This window comes from Heptranchias perlo, chromosome 11, assembly GCF_035084215.1.
Source record: "Heptranchias perlo isolate sHepPer1 chromosome 11, sHepPer1.hap1, whole genome shotgun sequence".
NCBI classification, from domain to species: domain Eukaryota; kingdom Metazoa; phylum Chordata; class Chondrichthyes; order Hexanchiformes; family Hexanchidae; genus Heptranchias; species Heptranchias perlo.
In genome coordinates, this window is record NC_090335.1 from 7,917,123 (window position 1) to 7,943,397 (window position 26,275).

The 26,275-nt window shown below is 47.0% G+C and overlaps 4 non-coding genes across 4 annotated transcripts; all 4 read right to left on the reverse strand.

Annotated features, from left to right (window-relative positions):
- Nucleotides 1–10,559: 10,559 nt before the first annotated feature.
- Nucleotides 10,560–10,632, reverse strand: trnar-ccu (transfer RNA arginine (anticodon CCU)). The gene has a single exon. It is a non-coding gene; the product is annotated as a tRNA-Arg (tRNA).
- Nucleotides 10,633–15,652: 5,020 nt separating this feature from the next.
- trnar-ccu (transfer RNA arginine (anticodon CCU)) lies at nucleotides 15,653–15,725 on the reverse strand. Its single transcript has one exon. It is a non-coding gene; the product is annotated as a tRNA-Arg (tRNA).
- A 357-nt stretch (nucleotides 15,726–16,082) lies between these two features.
- trnar-ccu (transfer RNA arginine (anticodon CCU)) lies at nucleotides 16,083–16,155 on the reverse strand. Its single transcript has one exon. It is a non-coding gene; the product is annotated as a tRNA-Arg (tRNA).
- An 8,849-nt stretch (nucleotides 16,156–25,004) lies between these two features.
- Nucleotides 25,005–25,077, reverse strand: trnar-ccu (transfer RNA arginine (anticodon CCU)). Its single transcript has one exon. It is a non-coding gene; the product is annotated as a tRNA-Arg (tRNA).
- Between the last annotated feature and the right edge of the window lie 1,198 nt (nucleotides 25,078–26,275).

A 26,275-nucleotide genomic window follows, 5' to 3' on the forward strand; every position in this document is an offset into this window, starting at 1 on the left:
ACTGAGTGAATGAATTAACCCTATCTTGCCATATCGTCACAGAAGTCAGACAAGTCTTGCACTAACAATTGTTTATTAACTTCAAATCATGATTAGCAATAATCAAACATTGAGATGCAAATAATTAGTAGATCGGGTTATTAACAAAATGAATAGCAGGCACTTCAGTGATATTACAATAATTCAGCATTAACTGGGTCGCTGCTTATCAAATAGTCGTTGAGATCATTGCCTGAGATTGATATAAATTGGTGAAATTAATTTAGGACTAAACTCCTTAGTTAGCTGGCAAGTTAACAGCATTAGATAGCTAGTCTATTGGATAGATGATAGTGTGTGTGCTGGTGGTTAGCAATGTTTCCGGAACTTATATGAATTGCATTGATCAGCTGCTTGGTTAAACTGGTCGTCTTCACTTGGGACAATGGTATTGGCTTGTGGGATGTTGAGGTGATCAGCCTCCTTGTGTTGAGGTGTTCTCCGTTCCTCATGGATCCTCTGTCCTTTGGGCAAATCCACCTTACGCAGTGATAGCAGTATCCGGACTAGGTGGAGAGGGGAGAGGAGTGAGGGAGGTGAGAGAAGGTGAAAGTGGAGAACAGAAACTGAAGTTGAAAAGAGAGAGAGAGAGAGAGATGAATGGAAGGGAGAGAGTGAAACAGACGGCAAGGAGGTGAAAGATAGACACAGAAGCAGAGAGGAAGATACGCAAAGTGAGGGGGGAGAACGATGAAACTGGAGAAAAATGAGGCAAAGATGGAGGAGAGGGAGAGAGCAAGAAACAGAAATGGAGGAAGAGAGAAAAATGAATGTGAGGGAGGTGAGGGGGCGATGGAAGTGAAGGTGAGGCTCCAGCATTGAGGAGAGAGATATGAAAGGAGTGAGAGAGAAATAGAAGAAGATGAGAGAGCAATAATAAGTGGAGGAGGAGAAAGAGAAATAGAAGTGAAAAAGAAAGTGAGAAGCAGAATTGGAGGAGGAGAGAGAAAAACAGAAGTGAAGGAGGAGAAAATAAAAATGAGAATGGTGGAGAGAGAAACATAAGTGACGGAGGAAAAAGTGAGAAACAGAATGGGGCAGGAAAGAGAGAAAGTAAGAAATAGAATGTTGGAGGAGAAGAAAGTGGGAAATAGAAGTGGAAGAGGAAAAAGAGAAAGAGAAATGGGAGAGAAGAGAGAAACATAATGGTTGAGGAGAAGAAGGTGGGAACAGTTGTGGAGAAGATGGTGAGAAACAGAAGTGGAGAAGAGAGAGAAACAAAGCAGTGAAGCAGAGTGAGACTTTACTACACCCAGTATCCTCAGCTAGAGGAGGGAGAAAGACTGAGGGGGAGTTGGTGGGATGACATCACTTGCCAGAAATATCGACAGTCCTGCCTGACATGTCCCCGTGCCTGGATCGTGCATTGTCAGGGTAACATCCTGGTGGAGAGAGGAACATAGGAACAGGGGGAGGCCATTCAGCCCCTCAAGCCTACTCCGCCATTCAATTAGATCATGGCTGATCTGTATCTTATCTCCATCCCCTTAGTTCCCTAACCCTCAATACCCTCACCCAACAAAAATCGATCAATCTCAGTTTTGGAATTTTCAATTGACCCTCAGCCTGAACAGCTTTTTTGGGGGAGAGAGTTCCAGATTTCCATCACACTTTGTGTGAAGGCGGGATCAGCGATCGGGAGAGGGAGGGGGACAGAGATCGGGAGTGGGAGAGGGACAGCGATCGGGAGAGGGAGGGGGACAGCGATCGGGAGTGGGAGAGGGACAGCGATCGGGAGAGGGAGGGGGACTGAGAACCGGGGTGAGGGACGGGATCAGCGATCGGGAGACGATGCAGGACTGAGAACCGGGGTGGGGGGGGGGTCGAGTAGGGGAGCGGGCGGCAGTGGTTTTACTTTGGTGCCCACACGACCCCTCCTGCACCTCCTGGTTCCACATTCAGCGAAATATATTTAAAAATTGACCATTTTGATGGTGGCCCTTTAAGGACCCCTGGTGAGGCCGCACTTAGACCAGATTTTCCTGAATCCTGCCGGCGGGAACAGTACGAATGGGGGGGATGGTTAAGATGGGGAGAGTTCGGACTGTGTTTCCGACGTGTTCCCACACATCTTAACTTGGCTAAATTCAGGCACGGGAAGTTTGCCTGCCCCAGAGGAAAGAGAGGCGGGAGGGGGGGGCTGGTCGGCCCAGACCAAAATCTAACCCACAGTTTTCATGCCACAGCCTGAAAGCTTTGAGAATGACATAGAAATTACAACACAGAAACCGGGCGTTGGCCCCAACCAGTCGGTGCTGGTCTTGATCCCCCACACGAGCAGTATCCTAATCCCATGTGTCCGCCCTATCCCTTCGTTCCCCTTTCCATCAATCGCCTGTCTAACCTGTTCTTAAATGTTGACACCATCCCTGCTGCAATCATTGTCTCCAGTAGTGTATCCACCATAACCCACAGCCTCACAGCCCTCTGTGCAAAAACCTTTCTACTGCTCTCTGTCCTCAATCTCTTCCATTTAATCCTGTATCTAGATTCACCATTACCTCTTGCCTTAAACCTGCTATTCCATGAACTTTTTCGATAACCTTATCTACTTGAGGTGCTGCTTTTAATGTCTTGTGCAGTTGAAGCAGATATTGCTGGCATCTTTTGTATTGGGTTATTTTAAAAGCTGTTTTCCTGACCCAGGATGAAGTGATCAACCTGAAGTCTGTCCAAGAACTCGCCAAAGACCTGGGCTTTGAATGGACCATTGTGGCTTCCGAGCTGGGATTCACAAGGGCGGAGATTGGCCGTTTTCACACGGCCTCTGTTCAGAAAAAGGTGCAAGCAAAGAAAATGTTCGAGAGCTGGTATGTCGAAAGCTCATTTGCTAAAAATGAATAGTCTTAAGGAGTGGGATCTCACTAATGTTTCTGAGCCAGCATTTAATGCAATGACCCTCTCACCGTTCTGATATTGTCCGCAGCTCTCCAAACCGGCAGACAATGGGCCGTCTCCCAATGTACATGGTGACTGGGTGAGGTGCTGAGTGCGTAGTGGCAGGCATGGAGGAGAAATACTTGCATTTATATAGCACCTTTCATGGCCTCGGGACATCCCACAGTAGAAATACAGGGGCCTGTCAGTGCGAACTGCACAGTGTGAGCTGCTGAGAGTTTGGTATGTGTGGGAGTTTAAGGGTTAATCTCTTTAAATCTAGTGCCTATTGCTTTAACTTTTTAAGTTCAATTTTAAAGTTTACATTTTAAAGTTTCTGTCAGGCTTCAGCAGAGAGCTGCTGTAGCAAGTTAATTGTTTAGCTAGATTAAACTGGTACCTGAAGGTGGGGCAGGTCTGACTTCCCTGAGTCACAAACTGTAGAAATACAGGGGCCTGTCAGTGCGAACTGCACGGTGTGCGGACAACACAGTGTGAACTGCTGAGAGTTTGGTACGTGTGGGAGTTTAAAACAGTAGGGGAAGCACGTGCTGCTTTGCCTTGCTTTTCCGAACTTTTTCCCCAGAGCGGCAGTGGACCTGAAAGTAGAAGACTGAGATTGGGGAATAAAAGCAGCAGCAGACCTGCAACAAGAGACAACTACTGTGCGACGTCACAGGTGAGGCAGGAGAGTCCGAGAGGTGAGCAGAGTATAAAAGGGGAGACCTAGAGCGGGAAGAGAGTCTGAGAGTCTAAGGCAAGTCATGGCAGCAGAGCTCGCACCCGTGATATGCTCCTCCTGCACTATGTGGGAAGTCATGGACACTACCAGTGTCCCTGGCGACCATGTGTGCAGGAAGTGTGTCCAGCTGCAGCTACTGGCTAACCGTCTTTCGGAGCTGGAGCTGCGGGCGGATTCACTGTGGAGCATCCGCGATGCTGAGACAATCGTGGATAGCACGTTCAGTGAGGAGGTCACACCGCAGGTAAAGATTACGCAGGCAGAAAGGAAATGGGTGACCGCCAGGCAGAGTAAAAGCACTAGGCAGGTAGAGCAGGAGTCCCCTGGGGCCAGCTCCCTCTCAAACAGATATTCTGCTTTAGATACTGTTGGGGGAGATGACTTATCAGGGGAAAGCATCAAGAGCCAGGTTCGGGGCACCATGGGTGGCTCTGCTGCACAGGAGGGGAGGAATAAGAGTGGCAGAGCTATAGTGATAGGGGATTCAATTGTAAGGGGAACAGATAGGCGTTTCTGCGGCTGCAAACGTGACTCCAGGATGGTATGTTGCCTCCCTGGTGCTGGAGTCAAGGATGTCACGGAGCGGCTGCAGGGCATTCTGGAGGAGGAGGGTGAACAGCCAGTAGTCGTGGTCCATATCGGTACCAACGACATAGGTAAAAAAAGGGATGAGGTCCTGCAAGGTGAATTTAAGGAGTTAGGAGATAAATTAAAAAGCAGGACTTCAAAGGTAGTGATCTCAGGATTACTACCGGTGCCACATGCTAGTGAGTATAGGAACAGGAGAATAGACAGGATGAATGCGTGGCTGCAGGGATGGTGTAGGAGGGAGGAATTTCGATTCCTGGGACATTGGGACCGGTTCTGGGGAAGGTGGGACCTGTACAAGCGTGAACGGGTTACACCCGAGCAGGACCAGGACCAATGTCCTCGCGGGGGTGTTTGCTAGTGCTGTTGGGAAGGTTTAAACTAGAGTGGCAGGGGGATGGGAACCTGAGCGGGGAGTCAGAAGGGAGTAAAGTTGAGAGCAGCAAGAGAAGGGAAGACCCAGGGGAAATCTACAATACAAATAGTACAAACAGTTGTTCAAGAACAAGTGAAAGGGAAAAGCGTAGAGCAGCGGAAAGAAAGTGTACTTTAGGCACGACAGATAAAATAAAAACTAGAAGGCGTAAGGCGATTAACCCAGCATCAAAGCTGTGGCAGGGGGTTGGGAACCTGAGCAGGGAGACAGAGGAAAGCGTGTCAGGAAGGGACAGAAGGTATGGAGTAAAAGGTAAAGTGTTAACAAAGGTAAAAGCAGGAACTAAGTGTCACAAAACATATTTGAAAGTTCTTTATCTGAATGCACGTGGCATTCGTAACAAAATGGACGAGTTAACGGCACAAATAACTACGTATGGGTATGATCTTGTGGCCATTACAGAAACATGGTTGCAGGGTGACAACGACTGGGAATTAAATATGCCAGGGTATTTAACAATCAGGAAGAACAGGCAGGAAGGAAGGGGAGGTGGGGTGGCAATGTTAATAAGGGAAGGAATCACTGTAATACAGAGAAAAGATATTGGGACAAAGGATCAGGATAATGAAACAGTTTGGGTGGAGATAAGGAATAATAAGGGGAAAAAAACACTAGTGGCTGTAGTATATAGGCCTCCTAATAGTTGCAACTCTGCTGGGAGAAGTATTAATCAGGAAATAGTCGGGGCATGTAATAAGGGAACAGCTATAATTATGGGGGATTTTAACTATCATATTAACTGGACAAATCAAATTGGGCAGGGCAGCCTTGAGGAAGAGTTTATTGAGTGTATTAGGGATGGATTTCTTGAGCAGTATGAAACTGATCCTACTAGGGGGCAAGCTACCTTGGACCTGGTCCTGTGTAATGAGCCAGGATTAATTAATAATGTCCTAGTTAAGGATGATGTGGAGATGCCGGTGATGGACTGGGGTTGACAATTGTAAACAATTTTACAACACCAAGTTATAGTCCAGCAATTTTATTTTAAATTCACAAGCTTTCGGAGATTTTCTCCTTCCTCAGGCAAATGTTTCAAGAGCTCCTGAAACATTTCAAGGAGCTCTTGAAACATTTGCCTGAGGAAGGAGAAAATCTCCGAAAGCTTGTGAATTTAAAATAAAATTGCTGGACTATAACTTGGTGTTGTAAAATTGTTTACAACTAGTTAAGGATCCCCTTGAAATGAGTGACCATAACATGGTTACATTCCATATCCAATTAGAGGGTGAGAAGGTTGGTTCTCAAACAAGCATACTGAGCTTGAATAAAGGAGACTATGATGGTATGAGAGCGGAATTGATTAAAGTGGACTGGGAAAATAGTTTAAAGGGTAAGACAGTACATGAGCAGTGGTGTTCATTTAAGGAGTTATTTTACAACTTTCACAAAATATATATTCCACTGAGGAAAAAAGGGTGTAAAAGAAATGACAGCCATCCGTGGCTAAGTAAAGAAATTAAGGATAGCATCTGACTAAAAACAAGGACATATAAGGTAGCCAAACTTAGTGGGAGGATAGAAGATTGGGAAGTCTTCAAAAGACAGCAAAAAGTAACGAAAGGATTGATTAAGAAAGGGAAGATAGATTATGAAAATAAATTAGCAAAAAATATAAAAACAGATAGCAAGAGTTTCTACAGTTATATAAAAAGAAAAACGGTGGCTAAGGCAAACGTAGGTCCCTTAAAGGATGAGACCGGGAAATTAATGGTGGGAAACATGGAGATGGCAAAAATGCTGAACAAATATTTTGTTTCAGTCTTTACAGTAGAGGACACTAAGAATATCCCAACACTGGACAAACAGGGGGCTCTAGGGGGGGGAGGAGCTAAATACGATTAAAATCACTAAGGAATTGGTACTCAGTAAATTAATGGGACTCAAGGCGGATAAATCCCCTGGACCTGATGGCTTGCATCCTAGGGTCTTGAGGGAAGTGGCAGTAGAGATTGTGGATGCTTTGGTAATAATTTTCCAAAATTCTCTGGACTCGGCAAAGGTCCCGGCAGATTGGAAAACTGCTAATATAACACCCTTATTTAAAAATGGTAGTAGGCAGAAGGCTGGAAATTATAGACCAGTTAGCCTAACATCTGTGGTGGGTAAAATTTTGGAGTCTATTATTGAGGAGACAGTAGCGGAACATTTGGATAAACATAATTTAATAGGACAAAGTCAGCATGGCTTTACGAAGGGGAAGTCATGTCTGACAAATTTGCTTGAGTTCTTTGAGGACATAACGTACAGGGTGGATAAAGGGGAACCAGTGGACGTAGTGCATTTAGACTTCCAGAAGGCATTCGACAAGGTGCCACATAAAAGATTATTGCTCAAGATAAAGAATCACTGGATTGGGGGTAATATTTTGGCATGGGTGGAGGATTGGTTATCTAACAGGAAGCAGAGAGTTGGGATAAATGGTTCATTCTCGGACTGGCAACCAGTGGCCAGTGGTGTTCCGCAGGGGTCGGTGCTGGGTCCCCAACTCTTTACAATCTATATGAACGATTTGGAGGAGCGGACCGAGTGCAACATATCAAAGTTTGCAGATGATACAAAGATGGGAGGGAGAGTAGAGAGTGAGGAGGACATAAAAAACCTACAGGGGGATATAGACAGGCTGGGTGAGTGGGCGGAGATTTGGCAGATGCAATACAATATTGGAAAATGTGAGGTTATGCACTTTGGCAGGATAAATCGGAGAGCAAGTTATTATCTTAATGGCGAGAAACTGGAAAGTACTGCAGTACAAAGGGATCTGGGGGTCCGAGTGCAAGAAAATCAAAAGGTTAGTATGCAGGTGCAGCAGGTGATCAAGAAGGCCAACGGAATGTTGGCTTTTATTGCGAGGGGGATAGAATATAAAAACAGGGAGGTATTGCTGCAGTTATATAAGGTATTGGTGAGACCGCACCTGGAATACTGCATACAGTTTTGGTCTCCATACTTAAGAAAAGACATACTTGCTCTCGAGGCAGTACAAAGAAGGTTCACTCGGTTAATCCCGGGGATAAGGGGGCAGACATATGAGGAGAGGTTGAGTAGATTGGGACTCTACTCATTGGAGTTCAGAAGAATGAGAGGCGATCTTATTGAAACATATAAGATTGTGAAGGGGCTTGATCGGGTGGATGCGGTAAGGATGTTCCCAAGGATGGGTGAAACTAGAACTAGGGGGCATAATCTTAGAATAAGGGGCTGCTCTTTCAAAACTGAGATGAGGAGAAACTTCTTCACTCAGAGGGTAGTAGGTCTGTGGAATTTGCTGCCCCAGGAAGCTGTGGAAGCTATATCATTAAATAAATTTAAAACAGAAATAGACAGTTTCCTAGAAGTAAAGGGAATTAGGGGTTACGGGGAGCGGGCAGGAAATTGGACATGAATTTAGATTTGAGGTTAGGATCAGATCAGCCATGATCTTATTGAATGGCGGAGCAGGCTCGAAGGGCCGATTGGCCTACTCCTGCTCCTATTTCTTATGTTCTTATGTAGCACTTCAATGAAGTACGTTTCAAGTGTTGTCACTTCAAAATGAAGTTGTAACGACACCAAATAAGGGGGTAGAGTTAATACTGAGGAGGACTGGGAGAAAATACAAGAAGACATCAATAAACTTGCAGAATGGGCGTGTAATTGGCAAATGAATTTCCATATACATTAAGTGTGAGGTGGTACATTTTGGGAGGAAGAATAAAGAGGGCACCTACTCCTTTGAAAATCAGAGTCTAAATGGGGAAGAGGAGCAGAGGAATCTGGGGGTACAGATACACAAATCAGTAAAAGTAACAAAGCAGGTTACTAAGGCCATAAAATAGGCAAATCCAGCACTAGGGTTCATTTTGAGAGGGATAGAATTGAAAAGCAGAGAAGTTATGTTGAACTTGTATCGAACCTTAGTTAGACCACACTTTGAGTACTGAGAACAGTACTGGTCTCCATATTGTATAAAGGATATATTGAGAATAGACTGATGGGGCAGTAATTGGCCGGATTGGATTTGTCCTGCTTTTTGTGGACAGGACATACCTGGGCAATTTTCCACATTGTCAGGTAGATGCCAGTGATGCAGCTAATTACATTCGATGTAATTCTATGTAATGTAGGAAATGTGGCAGCTAATTTACACACAGCAAGATCCCACAAACAGCAATGAGAGAAATAAACAGGTGATCTGTTTTTTTTGGGATTTTGGTTGAGGGAAAAATATTGTCCCGGACATCGGGGAGAACTCCCCTGCTCTTCTTAGAAATAGTTCCATGGGATCTTTTACATCCACCTGAGAGGGCCTCAGTTTAACGTCTCATCCAAAAGACGGCACCTCCGACAATGCAGCACTCCCTCAACACTGCACTGGAGTGTCAGCCTGAAGTGGGACTTGAACCCACAACCTTCTGACTGAAACTTTGAGCCAAGGCTGATACAGAAAAGTTGGTCTGATCGGTGCTCCGAGAGACTTGCGCATATAATCTAGGCTGACACTTTACTACAGTACTGAGGGAGAGCTGTGCTGTATTTCAGGTCAGGTGTTTTTGAAAAATGACATGATATTATTTTGGAGTTCTCCCCGGTGTCCTGGCCAATGTTCAACCCTCAACAAACATCACTAAAATAGATTATTGGGTCGTTATCTCATTGCTGTTTGTGGGATCTTGCTGTGCGCAAATTGGCTGCTGCGTTTCCTACATTACAACAGTGACTACACTTCAAAATTACTTCATTGGCTGTAACGCGCTTTGAGACGTCCTGAGGTCATGAAAGGTGCGCTATAAATGCAAGTTCTTTTAAAAAGACGTTTCTTCAAAGTCCTGTTTCTCGGACCACGGCGGAGATTACTTTGTAGAAGAGTTAGTTATCCTGTAATATAAATCAGTGCCTATGTGATCTCCTGGACTAGTTTTGATCACCTAAAGGGGTCAGAGAGGAATTTTTGGATTTTATTTCCGAAATTGTCCTCCATTTTAAATCTTTTTTTTCACCTCTCCCAGGGGATTACATTGCTCTGGGTGGGTGGGGAGTATCTGTATCGAGATGCATAGGGCAGCACAAATTCATGGGACAGGCTAAATAGACCAGTTGGTCTTTTCCTGTCTGTCACTTTCATTTGCTCGAGTGATTCCCAAACTCATTGCCTTCCCCATTAGGCCACTGGGGTCACAGCTACTACCACAGCCTTTGTGCAATTGGTCATTGCTCTACGCTCTCATAACATTCTACCTGTTCTTGTCGCCACTCACTTGGTTTTTATCAATAAATATATCTGCCAATTCCACACACTTCAGCAATGATTGGTAGCAGTTGTGAACACTTTTGATTTCCTAAAACAGTCCTGGCAAGTGTAGACGAGAGTTCCGGTCCCTGAATGGTGGGTTGACATCCGGTGGGGTACTCGTGTCTGATGGGAGCAGAGTAACGACCCCCCCCCATTATATCTATATGGTGGTCCTGGTAAGGAGTTGTGAGTCAGGGTAAGAACTGTTCATGTCAGAGGGGACTCTGACACTGAAAAAACCCAGAGCATGACCTGCTGGATGGAAAGCGGTGCAAGAAATGGGTTTCCTCTTGTACTGTTAGGCATGGAAGAGGAGGAGAAGAAGAAGACAGTGTTCAGTAAAATGAGGAAAGGAGGTAAAGGGACATTATTTGCCTGGAAAATGCAGGTGACATTGTTCCCTGAGTATTGGGATGGCGCACAGCTTGGTAGAAGCATCGCATTGGTTTGTTCCACTGGAAAGCAAGTGACAGAGTGAGAAGGGTGCTGGACAGGAACTCCCTGGATTGGTTGGTAAGTTAAAAGGAAATCTCCCTGACTGTCATGGAATGGAGCAATGTTCAGAGAAGGTGCTTTGGCTTTTGTTTCAGAGCAAAAATCTACTTCACCCCAGATGGGACTTGAACCCACAATCCCTGGCTTAGGAGGCCAGTGCCTTATCCATTAGGCCACTGGGGCTGCACAGTATTGATGTTTGGTGCTTGTGACCTGCTCCTTTGTCTCTATGGATTCACTTCCAAACTTGAGGCCATTTTATTCACAATCACATTGTGTCAATTCCAAAGATCCCAGCAATGATGTGACAGGATCTGATTTGCTCTTGTGTGTTGGACATTGGAGTATTTTGAATTGGAGCAATGTGATTTGCCCCATGGCTCTCGGACTAAATATGACGATTAGTGAAGAGGAGGGCCCCACGATTACAAATCGTCCAATCAAATTAAAATGTCTACAACTAAAAATAAAATTAACCAATGATCTGGTTCCTTTCGTTAGTGACACAGTTGCTGTCCTGTGTCGCCCACGAAGGCTTCAAGTGTATTGGTGGAGCCCACGCGATCCCTCTCCAAGGTCACCCGGGTGTGTTGAAGGCCGTGGAACAGAGGCCAGCAGTCAGAACAATCCTCCATGTGGATGCTTCCAGTGGATGGTGGTTTTAGCCTGGCCCAGGAACATCCCCACCAGGGGTTCATCTGATCCGCTCACCCCCCGCCTCTCTCCCCCACCCTGTGCACTGGGTGCCCGAAGACAAGGACTTCAAGGTAACCAAAACTTGAGGTGCGGCCCCTTTAAATAGTGAAACAGGGGTTGCAACCTCCGGTACTATAAATAAAGATAATGTATATCTTCATCCAACCCACAAAATGGACAAGTGGCCGGGTATCTGTGAAATGGCCGAGGAGAATGTTCATGCAACCCTCTCCACCCCAGATCTCCAATGGTGCAGAGGAGGAACCCCAAATACAGGGCTTTCCTGAGGGGACACTCGCCTCTGCCGGCCAGCAGGATATTACCCGAGGGCATGTCGGGACGGAAGGCGAGGGAGAGTATGCAGCAGTGTCCTGTTCAGGAAATCCCTCCACTCAGAGCAGAATGGGCCCAAGGGAATCTCCGAGAGATGCCTCAATTTGGGAGACCGTGTTTCCCGAGGGAGGCTTCGGTGCCTCGCGCCGATGAGCAGCTCCGTCTGAATATGGGTGAGATTCACCGGAACCGCTCCATATGGCTGAGCCTCCTCGACACACTCAACTGAGTCAGGGTCAATTGTGGATTTTAGCCCCTGGATGGCTTTGGCTACAGGCCAATTGTAATTGTCAGCTCATCGGCTGCTGGAATCCTCATCCATGGCCTCGTCACCTCCAATATTAACTTGTCAGAATTCAGGAACGGGAGGTTGCCTGCCCCTGAGGAACGAGAGGCGGGAGTTGGGGGGCTAATTTAAATGACCATTTTAACGGTGGGCCTGATTAAGGCTCGCACACTTGAACCTGCGAATTAAAGCTGGTGTCAGGGAAAATCCTGGCCATAGGAAGTCCGGGTAAGGCCCGTTTATTTTTACTTTTTATGGTTCCTTGTGAGGGCAGGGGAGGAGATGGGGAGATTGAAGTGGGGGGCGACAGGGAGAGGGAGAGGAAGTGATGAGGAGGGGGGCGATGAGGAGAGTGATCAAGGGAGAGGGCGAGGGGGCTAGTGACTGAGAGATGGAGAGGAGGGAGGGGGCGAAGTGGGGGAGTGACGGAGTGAGGCGGGGGCGGGAGGGAGAGGGAGTGAGATGGATTGGGGGGAGTGATCGAGGGAAGGAGGGAGAGTAAAATGGAGCTCGTGCCTTGGATGCTGATGAGGCCTGGGGTCCAATTTCCATCGATCTTCGGGCCTCTCGGTTCGGGCCTGTCCTGGTCGGCCCAGACCATAACCGAACCCACAGTTTTCATGCCACAGCATGAAAGCTGTGAGAATGACATCGAAATTACAACACAGAAACTGGGCGTTGGCCCCAACCAGTCGGTGCTGGTCTTGATCCCCCACACGAGCAGTATCCTAATCCCATGTGTCCGCCCTATCCCTTCGTTCCCCTTTCCATCAATCACCTGTCTAACCTGTTCTTAAATGTTGACACCATCCCTGCTGCAATCACTGTCTCCAGTAGTGTATCCACCATAACCCACAGCCTCACAGCCCTCTGTGCAAAAACCTTTCTGCTGCTCTCTGTCCTAAATCTCTTCCATTTAATCCTGTATCTAGATTCACCATTACCTCTTGCCTTAAACCCGCTATTCCATGAACTTTTTCGATAACCTTATCTACTTGCGGTGCTGCTTTTAATGTCTTGTGCAGTTGAAGCAGATATTGCTGGTACCTTTTGTATTTGGTTATTTTAAAAGCTGTTTTCCTGACCCAGGATGCAGTGATCAACCTGAAGTCTGTCCAAGAACTCGCCAAAGACCTGGGCTTTGAATGGACCATTGTGGCTTCCGAGCTGGGATTCACAAGGGCGGAGATCGGCCGTTTTCACATGGCCTCTGTTCAGAAAAAGGTGCAAGCAAAGAAAATGTTAGAGAGCTGGTATGTCGAAAGCTCCATCACTAAAAATGAATCGTCTTCAGGAGTGGGATCTCACTAATGTTTCTGAGCTAGCATTTAATGCAATGACCCTCTCACCGTTCTGATATTGTACGCAGCTCTCCAAACCGGCAGACAATGGGCCGTCTCCCAATGTACATGGTGACTGGGTGAGGTGCTGAGTGCGTAGTGACAGGCATGGAGGAGAAACACTTGCATTTATATAGCACCTTTCATGGCCTCGGGACATCCCACAGCACTTCAATGAAGTACGTTTCAAGTGTAGTCACTTCAAAGTGAAGTTGTAACGACACCAAATAAGGGGGTAGAGTTAATACTGAGGAGGACTGGGAGAAAATACAAGAAGACATCAATAAACTTGCAGAATGGGCTTGTAATTGGCAAATGAATTTCCATATACATTAAGTGTGAGGTGGTACATTTTGGGAGGAAGAATAAAGAGGCCACCTACTCCTTGGAAAATCAGAGTCTAAATGGGGTCGAGGAGCAGAGGGATCTGGGGGTCCAGATACACAAATCAGTAAAAGTAGCAACGCAGGTTAATAAGGCCATAAAAAAGGCAAATCAAGCACTAGGGTTCATTTCTAGAGGGATAGAATTGAAAAGCAGAGAAATTATGTTGAACTTGTATTGAACCTTAGTTAGACCACACTTGGAGTACTGAGAACAGTCCTGGTCTCCATATTATACAAAGGATATATTGAGAATAGACTGATGGGGCAGTAATTGGCCGGATTGGATTTGTCCTGCTTTTTGTGGACAGGACATACCTGGGCAATTTTCCACATTGTCAGGTAGATGCCAGTGATGTAGCTAATTACATTCGATGTAATTCTATGTAATGTAGGAAATGTGGCAGCTAATTTACACACAGCAAGATCCCACAAACAGCAATGAGAGAAATAAACAGGTGATCTGTTTTTTCGGGATTTTGGTTGAGGGATAAATATTGTCCCGGACACTGGGGAGAACTCCCCTGCTCTTCTTAGAAATAGTTCCATGGGTTCTTTTACATCCACCTGAGAGGGCAGACGGGCCATCAGTTTAACGTCTCATGCAAAAGACGGCACCTCCGACAATGCAGCACTCCCCCAGCATTGCACTGGAGTGTCAGCCTGAAGTGGGACTTGAACCCACAACCTTCTGACTGAAACTTTGAGCCAAGGCTGATACATAAAAGTTTACCTGATCGGTGTTCCCAGAGACTTGAGCATATAATCTGGGCTGACACTTTAGTGCAGTACTGAGGGAGAGCTGTGCTGTATTTCAGGTCAGGTGTTCTTGAAAAATGACATGATATTATTTTGGAGTTCTCCCCGGTGTCCTGGCCAATATTCAACCTTCAACCAACATCACTAAAATAGATTATCGGGTCATTATCTAATTGTTGCTTGTGGGATCTTGCTGTGCAAATTGGATGCTGCATTTCCTACATGACAACAGTGACTACACTTCAAAATTACTTCATTGGCTGTAAAGCGTTTTGGGACGTCCTGAGGTCATGAAAGGTGCTATATAAATGCAAGTTCTTTTAAAAGACGTTTCCTCAAAGTCCTGTTTCTCGGAACAAGGTGGAGATTAATTTGTAGAAGAGTTAGTTATCCTATAATATAAATCAGGGTCTATGTGATCTCCTGGACTAGTTTTGATCACCTAAAGGGGTCAGAGAGGAATTTTCCAGATTTTATTTGCCAAATTGTCCGACATTTATAATCTGTTTTTTCACCTCTCCCAGGGGATTACACGGCTCTGTGGGGAGTATCTGCATCGAGATGCATAGGGCAGCACAACTTTATGGGACAGGCAAGATAGACCAGTTGGTCTTTTCCTGTCTGTCACTTTCATTTGCTCGAGTGACTCCCAAACTCATTGCCTTCCCCATTAGGCCACTGGGGTCACAGCTACTACCACAGCCTTTGTGCAATTGGTCATTGCTCTACGCTCTCATAACATTCTACCTGTTCTTGTCGCCACTCACTTTGTTTTTATCAATAAATATATCTGACAATTCCACACACTTCAGCAATGATTGGTAGCAGTTGAGAAAACTTTTGTTTTCCTAAAACAGTCCTAGCATGAGTAGACGAGAGTTCTGGTCCCTGAATGGTGGGTTGACATCCGGTGGGGTACTCGTGTCTGATGGGAGCAGAGTAACGACCCCCCCCATCATATCTATCTGGTGGTCCTGGTAAGGAGTTGCGAGTCAGGGTAACAACTGTTCATGTTAGAATGGACTCTGACACGGGAAAAACCCAGAGCATGACCTGCTGGATGGAAAGCAGTGCAAGAAATGGGTTTCCTCTTGTACTGTTAGGCATGGAAGAGGAGGAGAAGAAGAAGACAGTGTTCAGTAAAATGAGGAAAGGAGGTAAAGGGACATTATTTGCCTGGAAAGTGCAGGTGACATTGTTCCCTGAGTGTTGGGATGGCGCACAGCTTGGTAGAAGCATCGCATTGGTTTGTGCCACTGGAAAGCAAGTGACAGAGTGAGAAGGGTGCTGGACAGGAACTCCCTGGATTGGTTGGTAAGTTAAAAGGAAAGCTCCCTGAGTGTCATGGAATGCAGCAATGTTCAGAGAAGGTGTTTTGGCTTTTGCTTCACAGTCAAAAATTACTTCACCCCAGATGGGACTTGAACCCACAATCCCTGGCTTAGGAGGCCAGTGCCTTATCCATTAGGCCACTGGGGCTGTTTGTAATAGATGCTTGGTGCTTGCAATTGCCCCTTTGTCTCTATCAATTCACTTCAAATTTGATGCCTTTTCATGGGCCATCCCGTTCTTTTCACACACAATCACATTGTATCAGTTCCAAAGATCCCAGCAATGACGTGACAGGATCTGACTTGCTTTTGTGTGTCAGCAATTGGTGCAGTTGAGTGTTGGGCAAAATGTTGATTTTGAGTGACTTTGTCGATGTTTCCTTGCCCCTCCTGGGTATAAGTTCCATCAATTTACAGGACACCTCCTGTGATGGAGCTCTTGAAATTTTATTAATGAGCATGAAGAGCTGTTTTTCACAGAATGCAGTTAGTTTAAAATCAACCACACCCCAGATGGGACTTGAACCCACAATCCCTGGCTTAGGAGGCCAGTGCCTTATCCATTAGGCCACTGGGGCTGCACTCTATTGGTGTTTGGTTCTTGTGACCTGCCTCTTTGTCTCTATGGATTCACTTCCAAACTTGAGGCCTTTTTATTCACAATCACATTGGGCTCGATGTTACCAGGGCTGCGGGTTCGTGGCGGGGGGGATATCGGGCGCGTGGGTAACGCGCCCGGTGAAATCAGTCAGGTCCCCGCGCAATCGCAGCCCAATTGGATCCACTGACCTGGTCTTCTGGGTTTCCCACTGCTGATCTGTGCGTCGGGCGGGCTGCGCATGCGCAGTAAGATCTGTCAGCTGGAGGAGCTCTATTTTAAGGGGCAGTCCTCCACTGACAGATGCTGCAACAAACAGAAAAAATCACAGCATGGAGCAGCCCAGGGGGAAGGCTGCTTCCAGTTTAATGATGCCTCACTCCAGGTATCAATACATGGGGTGAGGAGGAGGGGGAGGACAGAGATCTTCCCCCAGGCAGGCAGGAGGAAGCGGCCTGCCTCTGCCACCAGGAAGGCCTGGCTCGAGGTGGCAGAGGAGGTCACCAGCACCACCAACATATCGCCCACCTGCATACAGTGCAGAAGGCGCTCCAATGACCTAAGTAGGTCAGCCAAAGTGAGTACACTTACTCTTTCCCCTACACTCCGTCTGCCACATCACCGCCCCCACCCCACATCTCCTTCTGCACTGCCAACACTGCTCTGTCACATCACCCCTCACACCCACTCAAACCTCATCCTCATCGTACCTGCACCTACTCACCTCGCCAGTACTCATCCCGCCACTACCACTCAACCCAATCCTCATACAATCTCATGGCTCTATCTCATACTCACCCTCTCATGCATCTCTTTCACGGTCAGCCTCACTCAACCTGCCACTACCTGTGCTGCAGCCACAGGGCATGCATCACATATGTGCAGTAGGCAGCTTAAGGCAAACGTGTCGTGAGCATGAAGGGGATGCACAAGGGTGTTTGAGGGTTTGTCATGGTTGTTACTTATATTGAATTTCTGACCAACTCACATTACATATTATATTGGCACCACTACTGCCATGTCTTCGCGAATCTTGTCTGGTCTGTGCAATAATGCCCTTTCCTGAGGATCATGATGAAGACCCACAACTGATGCCACCCATTGTGTCACTGCAGAGTGCGTGTAGGTGTATTTGCAGGGCTCTTTTGTGCAGACGGCTGAGAGACGTCGGCGATGTCCCCGGTTGCACCCTGGAAGGATGCGGAGGAGAGGTTGTTGAGGGCAGTAGTGACTTTGACAGCGACAGGTAAGAAGATGGTGCTCGGGCCAGCCAGGAGTAGCTTGGCATGAAGGAGGCTGCAGATGTCCATGACTACATGTTGAGTGACTCTGAGCCTCCGTGTGCACTGCTGCTCAGAGAGGTCCAGGAAGCTGAGCCTCGGCCTGTGGACCCTGTGTTGAGGGTAGTGCCCTCTGCGACACATCTCTCTCTGCGGTAGCCCTCCCTCCTGCTGTGCAGGTGGATGTGTCACAGCACTCTGTTGTGGAGCTCCATGTGTCAGAGGTGGACGGCGTGGATGGCGAGGCTGGTGAGGCTGGCGATGCTGTTCGCCCTCCGAGGAGGTCCTTACTGCAGCTACGGCGGCCCCCATCCGGAAGATGTACATCTGGGGGGGTCCGCAAGGTAGGTACATGTGACTGGACCCCGGGGTAAGCGTGCAAGTTGGTGACTTTGATTGTCAGGAGGAGGGTGGTGGAGGCCAAACTTTGTCCCAAGTGACAAAGTGGCCTCCTGCAATGGGTGAGGGTCTCACCCCCCCACCTGTCAAATGGACCTTTGCAGCTGCCACAGGCTGATGGCTGCAACAGGTCCATTTCAACTTGGAGTGTTTTCCCCATTGTGGGAAACAGTCCCAGTTTGCTCTAAAATCCCAACCCTCCTCACATAATCCCTTAATCAGGTCAGTTAATGACCTGAACAAGCGAAATAAATGTCTTCAAGTGGAATCCCGCTGGCTTTAATTGCCTGCGGGATTCCCACCAGCGGGGGCTGCGCGCGCACGCCGGCGCGTCAGCAGGGACCCTGGAAGTGCGCTGGTTCCAGGTGGGCTCCGGTCCCACTCCGGGATTTCCCAATTTTCGGGGCCCCCCCGCCAGGAACGCACCCGATAGCGGGTGCTAAAATGATGCCCATTGAGTCAATTCCAAAGATCCCAGCAATGATGTGACAGGATCTGATTTGCTCTTGTGTGTTGGACATTGGAGTATTTTGAATTGGAGCAATGTGATTTGCCCCATGGCTCTCGGACTAAATATGACGATTAGTGAAGAGGAGGGCCCCACTATTACAAATCGTCCAATCAAACGAAAATGTCTACAACTAAAAATAAATTAACCAATGATCTGGTTCCTTTCGTTAGTGACACAGTTGCTGTCCTGCGTCGCCCACGAAGGCTTCAAGTGTATTGGTGGAGCCCACGCGATCCCTCTCCAAGGTCACCCGGGTGTGTTGAAGGCCGTGGAACAGCGGCCAGCAGTCAGAACAATCCTCCATGTGGATGCTTCCAGTGGATGGTGGTTTTAGCCTGGCCCAGGAACATCCCCACCAGGGGTTCATCTGATCCGCTCACCCCCCGCCTCTCTCCCCCACCCTGTGCACTGGTTGCCCGAAGACAAGGACTTCAAGGTAACTAAAACTTGAGGTGCGGCCCCTTTAAATAGTGAAACAGGGGTTGCAGCCTCCGGTACTGTAAATAAAGATAATGTATATCTTCATCCAACCCACAAAATGGACAAGTGGCCGGGTATCTGTGAAATGGCCGAGGAGAATGTTCATGCAACCCTCTCCACCCCAGGTCTCCAATGGAGCAGAGGAGGAACCCCAAATACAGGGCTTTCCTGAGGGGACACTCGCCTCTGCCGCTGAGCAGGATATTACCCGAGGGCATGTCGGGACGGAAGGCGAGGGAGAGTATGCAGCAGTGACCTGTTCAGGAAATCACTCAGAGCAGAATGGGCCCAAGGGAATCTCCGAGAGATGCCTCAATTTGGGAGGCCGAGTTTCCCGAGGGAGACTCCGGTGCCTCGGACCAATGAGCAGCTCCATCCGAATATGGGTGAAATTCACCGGAATCGCTCCATATGGCTGAGCCTCCTCGACACACTCAACTGAGTCAGGGTCAATTGTGATTTTAGCCCCTGGATGGCTTTGGCTACAGGCCAGATGTAATTGTCAGCTCATCGGCTGCTGGAATCCTCATCCATGACCTTGTCACCTCCAATCTTGACTATTCCAATGCTCCCCTGGCCGGCCTCCCATCTTCCACCCTCCGTAAACTGAAGCTCATCCTAAACTCTGCTGCCCGTATCCTAACTCACACCAAGTCCCGTTCTCCCATCACCCTGTGCTCGCTGACCTACATTGGCTCCCGGTCCAGCAACACCTCGATTTTAAAATTCTCATCCTTGTGTGCAAATCCCTCCATGACCTCGCCCCTCCCTATCTCTGTTACCTGTAACCTCCTACCACCCTCTGAGATCTCTGTGCTCCTCCAATCCCTGCCTCTTTCACATCCCCGATTTTAATCACTCCACCGTTGGCGGCTGTGCCTTCAGCTGCCTCAGACCCAAGCTCTGGAATTCCCTCCCTAAACCTCTCTGCCTCTCCACCTCTCTCTCCTCCTTTAAGAAGCTCCTTAAAACCTACCACTTTGATCAAGCTTTTGATCACCTGTTCTAATATCTCCTTTTGTGGCTCGGTGTCAATTTTTGTCTAATTCCACTCCTGTGAAGAGCTTTGGGACATTTTACTACAGTAAGGATGCGATCTAAATACAAGGTGTTTTTGTTGTTGATGTTGGAGCAGGTAATAACTCTGACGGTATCCAGCCTGCTGACCCACTGCCCAGTACATCCCAGACTCTGTTTACCTTCACAGCAAGGGCTCTCCTCTCCACCACCTTTGTGTCACTGAAACTGATCACGTGTAGATGGGTTTATGGAAGAGTAGCTCAGACAGAATGGCCAATACCTCAGACTGGGCAGAAATCCTGCTGGATCTCTTAGCAACTCCCTGGATAAAACAGGCAGCTCCTGGAAGGACGTACGTATTCCTTGCAGTTTTATGAAAAAGAGCTGCCTGTCATAATTTAGGCTGTGCGTCTGGCAGAAAAAGATTGTCACCAGCGCACAGCACTTTGGATGAACTTCCATGTGCAGTACCTGAAGGTGGAAAGTTCCAAGCTGGGTGTGGCTGCACGTGAGTCTCAGAACCAGAGCAGAGACCCAGTGTCTCCGACTGAGTTTCCACTGAATCTTGGTGACAAATTCAGGGGGGAGGGATCAAAGTGAGAAACTGGAATCAAAAGATAGTGGTCACCTGTTGGTGGGAACATGTCACTGACCCACTCTGCCCGTCACACGGGGAGACCGAAACCATGGAGGCAAAACTAATCGCTTGGGAAAAATCTTATTTTTTAAAACTTTAATAAATGATTTAGTGGAATTCAATACAATTACAAGGCATGCCAAACTGGTTACCAGGGCAATATGGGTCAGAGGTCAGAGGGCAGACAGCACGAAATGATCGAATCCAAATGTCACAGATTGCTGTGTAAATCGCTGATCAGAAATCAAAGTCAGTCCCTGAACGTGTTCTTTCCGATGAAAGCTCGTTATTCTCTAAACCAGATCAATAATTTTACTACACACCAGACCCAAGTGTTCACACTATATTCACTCATTTTGAGATCACACCTTCATGACGATGAACGGGAGCTTGTCTCCTCCACCTGAGCCCAGATTTTCTGATCACGTGATTTGAAACACTGGGTTATTCCCGCTGTTAACCTCGGTTCTGCCTCTCAGTACAGAGCTTGCTCTATGGGTGCTTACACACACATGGACAGCTACTCTCCCAATTTCAAATGAATTGATAGTCCATGAGGGGTAGGACTGCCTCCTCTCCGACATGGACTCCCGTTCCTGTCAGCACTAAAGAATGTGAAAGTGACATTCTTTTTGGCTTATTTTAAACATTGGTGCCCCTTAATCAGCTTGAGTGATGATTTAATCATTCAGTGCTGTAAGGGGTTTCTTTTTCTACTGTTTCTCGGGCTTATAATAGGTCAGCCAGTTATGTTTTTCCTGAGCTGCCCTGCCCGCAGTGCGGTTGCGAATCGCTTACCCCTTCCTGATTCTGAGCTGAGGACTTATCGAGTGGTAACAAAGACAGACAAACAGACCAGTGGATTGGTACAAGGAAAACCAATGTTTATTAATTAGAAAACTAAAACTACAAGGTAAACAGTATAATACAGAAGATAAAGAAATCGCTATGGATGTAATACAGTCTTCCACTTATCGGGTTGAAAGAAACAGACACATCGAGGGAAAATTCTAAAATCACAAGTTTAGCAATATCCCTTAACCCCCAACCTTACACTTATGCTAGGTTGTCTTGTGGCAGCCAGAAAATTAACGCTCACCGGTGAAAACAGATGAAAAGGCCTGGCCCCTGTGCCTGCTGCTGCCGTCGACATGTGGTTGCGAGGTTTACTGGATGCCTTCCTTCTTAGTTGCTAGCAGACAGACAGGATAGGGCCAAGAGGCGAAGAGAACAGCTCCCTGCTCGAAATATACTGGGCAGCTTCAGTTATACCCTCTTGGTAGCAGGTTTTTTCATACCTTATCAGCTTGCTTCATTGTTTGATTTAAGCACGAAACGTAAGACAAAGGACCCCATCTCTGGCCCATTTACATTATGGCCGTTTCCTGTGTCGATCTGTTCGCTAACTGCTTTACCATTGTTCCGAATGTACCTTGATGGTTCACCTTTTGTCCTGCGATCACTTCCTGCTCGAATTTTGATGTGTTGGCCGGCCATGTTGATAGCTTGCCTCAGGGCTAGGATGCAACTGCATTGTTTAAAGAAACCTGTCTGAGACACGAAGCCTGCCAAGTTGTTGAGAATGCAATTTCAAATCTGCCGGTCCTCGGCCATGTGTCTGACTGCAGCCATTTTGAGAGACCTTGGATTTTTTAAAACAGTCACACCAGGGTTTCTTGAATAACTCCAATAAATCTTTGGGGTGGGGGGAACATGTGAAATTTTGCGAATCCCTTCAGTGCTGATCAAGTATTGCTGGGTTTAATTCGATGGGGACTGAAGGTGTGGAGCTCGTGTTGTACAGCTCCCGGACACAGACATATGTCAATTTAAGTGTCCTCCGATTTTCCAATATCTTTGTTAAAGATGGGAGCAGTGAAAAGAAGGAACTTCCATTGATATGATGCCTTTTACAACCTCAGGACGTCCCAAAGCGATTCACAACTAATGAAGTACTTTTGAGGTGTCGACTGCGGGAGCCTCAAAAAGAACGAACTTCCATTTATATCGTGCCTTTCATGGCCTCAAAACATCTCAAAGTGCTTCAAATGATATACTTTTGAAGTGTAGTCCATAAACAGCAATGAGATAAATGGCCAGACAATCTGTTTTTGGTGGTGTTGTATGAGGGATAAATGTTGACCAGGACACTGGGAGAACTCCCCTGCTCTTCACCTGAGAGGCCAGACTGGGTCTCGGTTTAGTGTCTCATTCTCAAGGATGAAAGTGTTAGACCAGCTTCTGTGCTCAAGTCTCTGGGGCTGGAAACCTCAACCTTCTGACTCAGAGGTGAGAGTGCTACCACTGAGACATGGATTCATTGTCCTGGTCACAGAAGGAATGGGAAAATGAGAAGGCAGAGGAATGGTGCAGATACTTTATATTGAAACTAGAATAACAGCAAAAGTGCACACTTGTTTTTGTTAGTTGATAAAATTATGAAATGATGAAGAATAACCTGTTTATAAGAAAAAGACTCTGATCTGTTTCAAAACTTTGTTTCTTGCAAATTTGTTTAGGTATGAAAAATCATGGAGCAAAATGAAGAAAACAAAGATGCTGCAGGATGCTTTGGAGAGGGCCGGGCGGAAGGACTTGGCAGATAAACTGCGATGTCTGCACTGGGGGCACCAGAAACTCAGTAGCCGTGTGGAGCTGCCCTCAGCCTTCCCATTCCTCATCACAGTTCACAAGACCATCAATAACAGGGAGGGCCTGCAGAAGATCAATCAGCTCAGCCAGAAATAGTAAGGAAAGGCAATTGCTCTCGTGTCTTCTGACCACCGTGCTTTCTAAAATACAGAGTGACCTTAGTAAACTGAAAGTGTTACTTCTATCGTATAAATCTGTGGAGATGTGAAAGGCATAATAAAAATGGCAAACATTTCAGTGGTTCTGCATTTTTCCTCCACAACTTCAGAATGTATCTGATTCTTTTTCCTTCTGAAGGTCCAAATACCATTCCTCAGGGTACCATACACTTACTGTCTGGCTCCTACTAACAGCCAACCAGAGCGGGTACCTGAGATTGTGTGAGAGGATCCTGCAGTGGGTCAGTGTCCAACTCCCCCAATCTTCTCTCTCTGGGCAAGTCTCAAGCCTCTTCTTGGTGCATTCCCCAGCTGGAATCAGGAACTCTGCTGTCGAGGTATGTGTCCTGCCAGCCCATAGCACAGAACATTGAGGCCTAACACATATCGCAGCAATACTGTGCCTTTACACCTTGGTCAGGCCTCAGTTCGGATACTGTGACCAGTTTTGGTGGTCTCACAAGGTGGGGGATATTGAGGCTTTGGAAAGGATGCAGAAGAGGGCTTCAAGATTAATTCCCATTTTAGAACAGTTCTCCCACCCAGATAGGGTCAACAAGCTGGGTCTCTATATTTAGTGAAGTGTAGACTCAGGGGTGATTTGATCGAGGTTTATAAAATAATGAAGGGTTTAGACTGTGTTTAGTGTGGACCAATTATTTCAACTGAATAGTTGAGGGAGGACCAGGGGTCCCGTTTACCAGTTATTTAAGGGCAGATCGAGATTTGATGTTGGTCGTTTCTTCCTTTCCCAGAGGACAGCGGACCAGCAGGACAGGTTACCGGCTGGTCTGGAGAACACTGATTGGCTGTATTTATGATGTCAGCTGTGGCTCAGCCAGTAGCACTCTTATCACTCAGTTAGAAGGTCATGTGTTCAAGTCCCACTCCAGAGACTTGAGGACAGAGTCCAGGCTGACACTTCAGTGCAGCACTGAGGGAGAGCTGTGCTGTATTTCAGGTCAGGTGTTTGTGAAAGATCACATGATATTATTTTGGAGTTCTCCCCGGTGTCCTGGCCAATATTCATCCCTCAACCAACATCACGAAAACAGATTATCTGGTTATTATCTCATTGCTGTTTTTGGGATCTTGCTGTGCGCACATTGGCTGCTGTGTTTCCTACATTAGAACAATGACTACACTTTAAAACTACTCCATTGGCTGTAAAGCGTTTTGGGACGTCCTGAGGTTGTGAAAGTATTGACATCTGGTGGGATACTCGTGTCTGATGGGAGCAGTGTAACGACCCCCTAATCATATCTATCTGGTGGTCCTGGTACGGTCAGGGTAAGAACTGTAGAAGGGACTCTGACATGGAAAAAACCCAGAGCATGACCTGCTGGATGGAAAGTGGTGCAAGAAATGGGTTTCCTCTTGTACTGTTAGGCATGGAAGAGGAGGAGAAGAAGAAGACAGTGTTTGGTAAAATGAGGAAAGGAGGGAAAGGGACATTATTTGCCTGGAAAATGCAGGTGACATTGTTCCCTGAGTATTGGGATGGCGCACAGCTCGGTAGAAGCATCGCATTGGTTTGTTCCACGGGAAAGCAAGTGACAGAGTGAGAAGGGTGCTGGACAGGAACTCCCTGGATTGGTTGGTAAATTAAAAGGAAAGCTCCCTGACTGTCAAGGAATGGAGCAATGTTCAGAGAAGGTGTTTTGGCTTTTGTTGCAGAGCCAAAAGTTGCTTCACCCCAGATGGGACTTGAACCCACAATCCCTGGCTTAGGAGGCCAGTTCCTTATCCATTAGGCCACTGGGGCTGTATATAAATAAAGCTTGTTGCTTGCAATCTATTCACTGCTAAATTTGATGCCTTTTTATGGGCCATCCCTTTCTTTTCAGACACAATCACATTGTATCAGTTCCAAAGATCCCAGTAATGACGTGACAGGATCTGACTTGCTTTTGTGTGTCAGCAATTGGTACAGTTAAGTGCTGGGCAAAATGTTGATTTTATGTGAAAAGCAAATGGTTTTGTTGAAGTTTCCTTGCTCCTCCTGGGAAAAAGTTTCATCAATTCAAAAGGGCACATCCTGTGATTGAGTTCTTTCATCTGTCTGTATTTCAGCAATGAGTTGGTTTGTACAGAATGCAGTTGGTTTAAAACTAACCTCACCACAGCTGGGACTTGAACCCACAATCCCAGATTTAGGAGGCCAGTGCTTTATCCATTAGGCCACTGGGGCTGTACACCATGGGTGTTTGGTGCTTGTGACCTGCCCCTTTGTCTCCATGGATTCACTTCCAAACTTGAGGCCTTTTTATTCACAATCACATTGTGTCAATTCCAAAGATCCCAGCAATGATGTGACAGGATCTGATTTGCTCTTGTGTGTTGGACATTGGAGTATTTTGAATTGGAGCAATGTGATTTGCCCCATGCCACTCGGACTAAATATGACGATTAGTGAAGAGGAGGGCCCCACTATTACAAATCGTCCGATCAAATTAAAATGTCTGCAACTAAAAATAAAATTAACCAATGATCTGGTTCCTTTCGTTCGTGACACAGTTGCTGTCCTGTGTTGCCCACGAAGGCTTCAAGTGTATTGGTGGAGCCCACGCGATCCCTCTCCAAGGTCACCCGGGTGTGTTGAAGGCCGTGGAACAGCGGCCAGCAGTCAGAACAATCCTCCATGTGGATGCTTCCAGTGGATGGTGGTTTAAGCCTGGCCCAGGAACATCCCCACCAGGGGTTCATCTGATCCGCTCACCCCCCGCCTCTCTCCCCCACCCTGTGCACTGGGTGCCCGAAGACAAGGACTTCAAGGTAACTAAAACTTGAGGTGCGGCCCCTTTAAATCGTGAAACAGGGGTTGCAACCTCCGGTACTGTAAATAAAGATAATGTATATCTTCATCCAACCCACAAAATGGACAAGTGGCCGAGTATCTGTGAAATGGCCGAGGAGAATGTTCATGCAACCCTCTCCACCCCAGATCTCCAATGGTGCAGAGG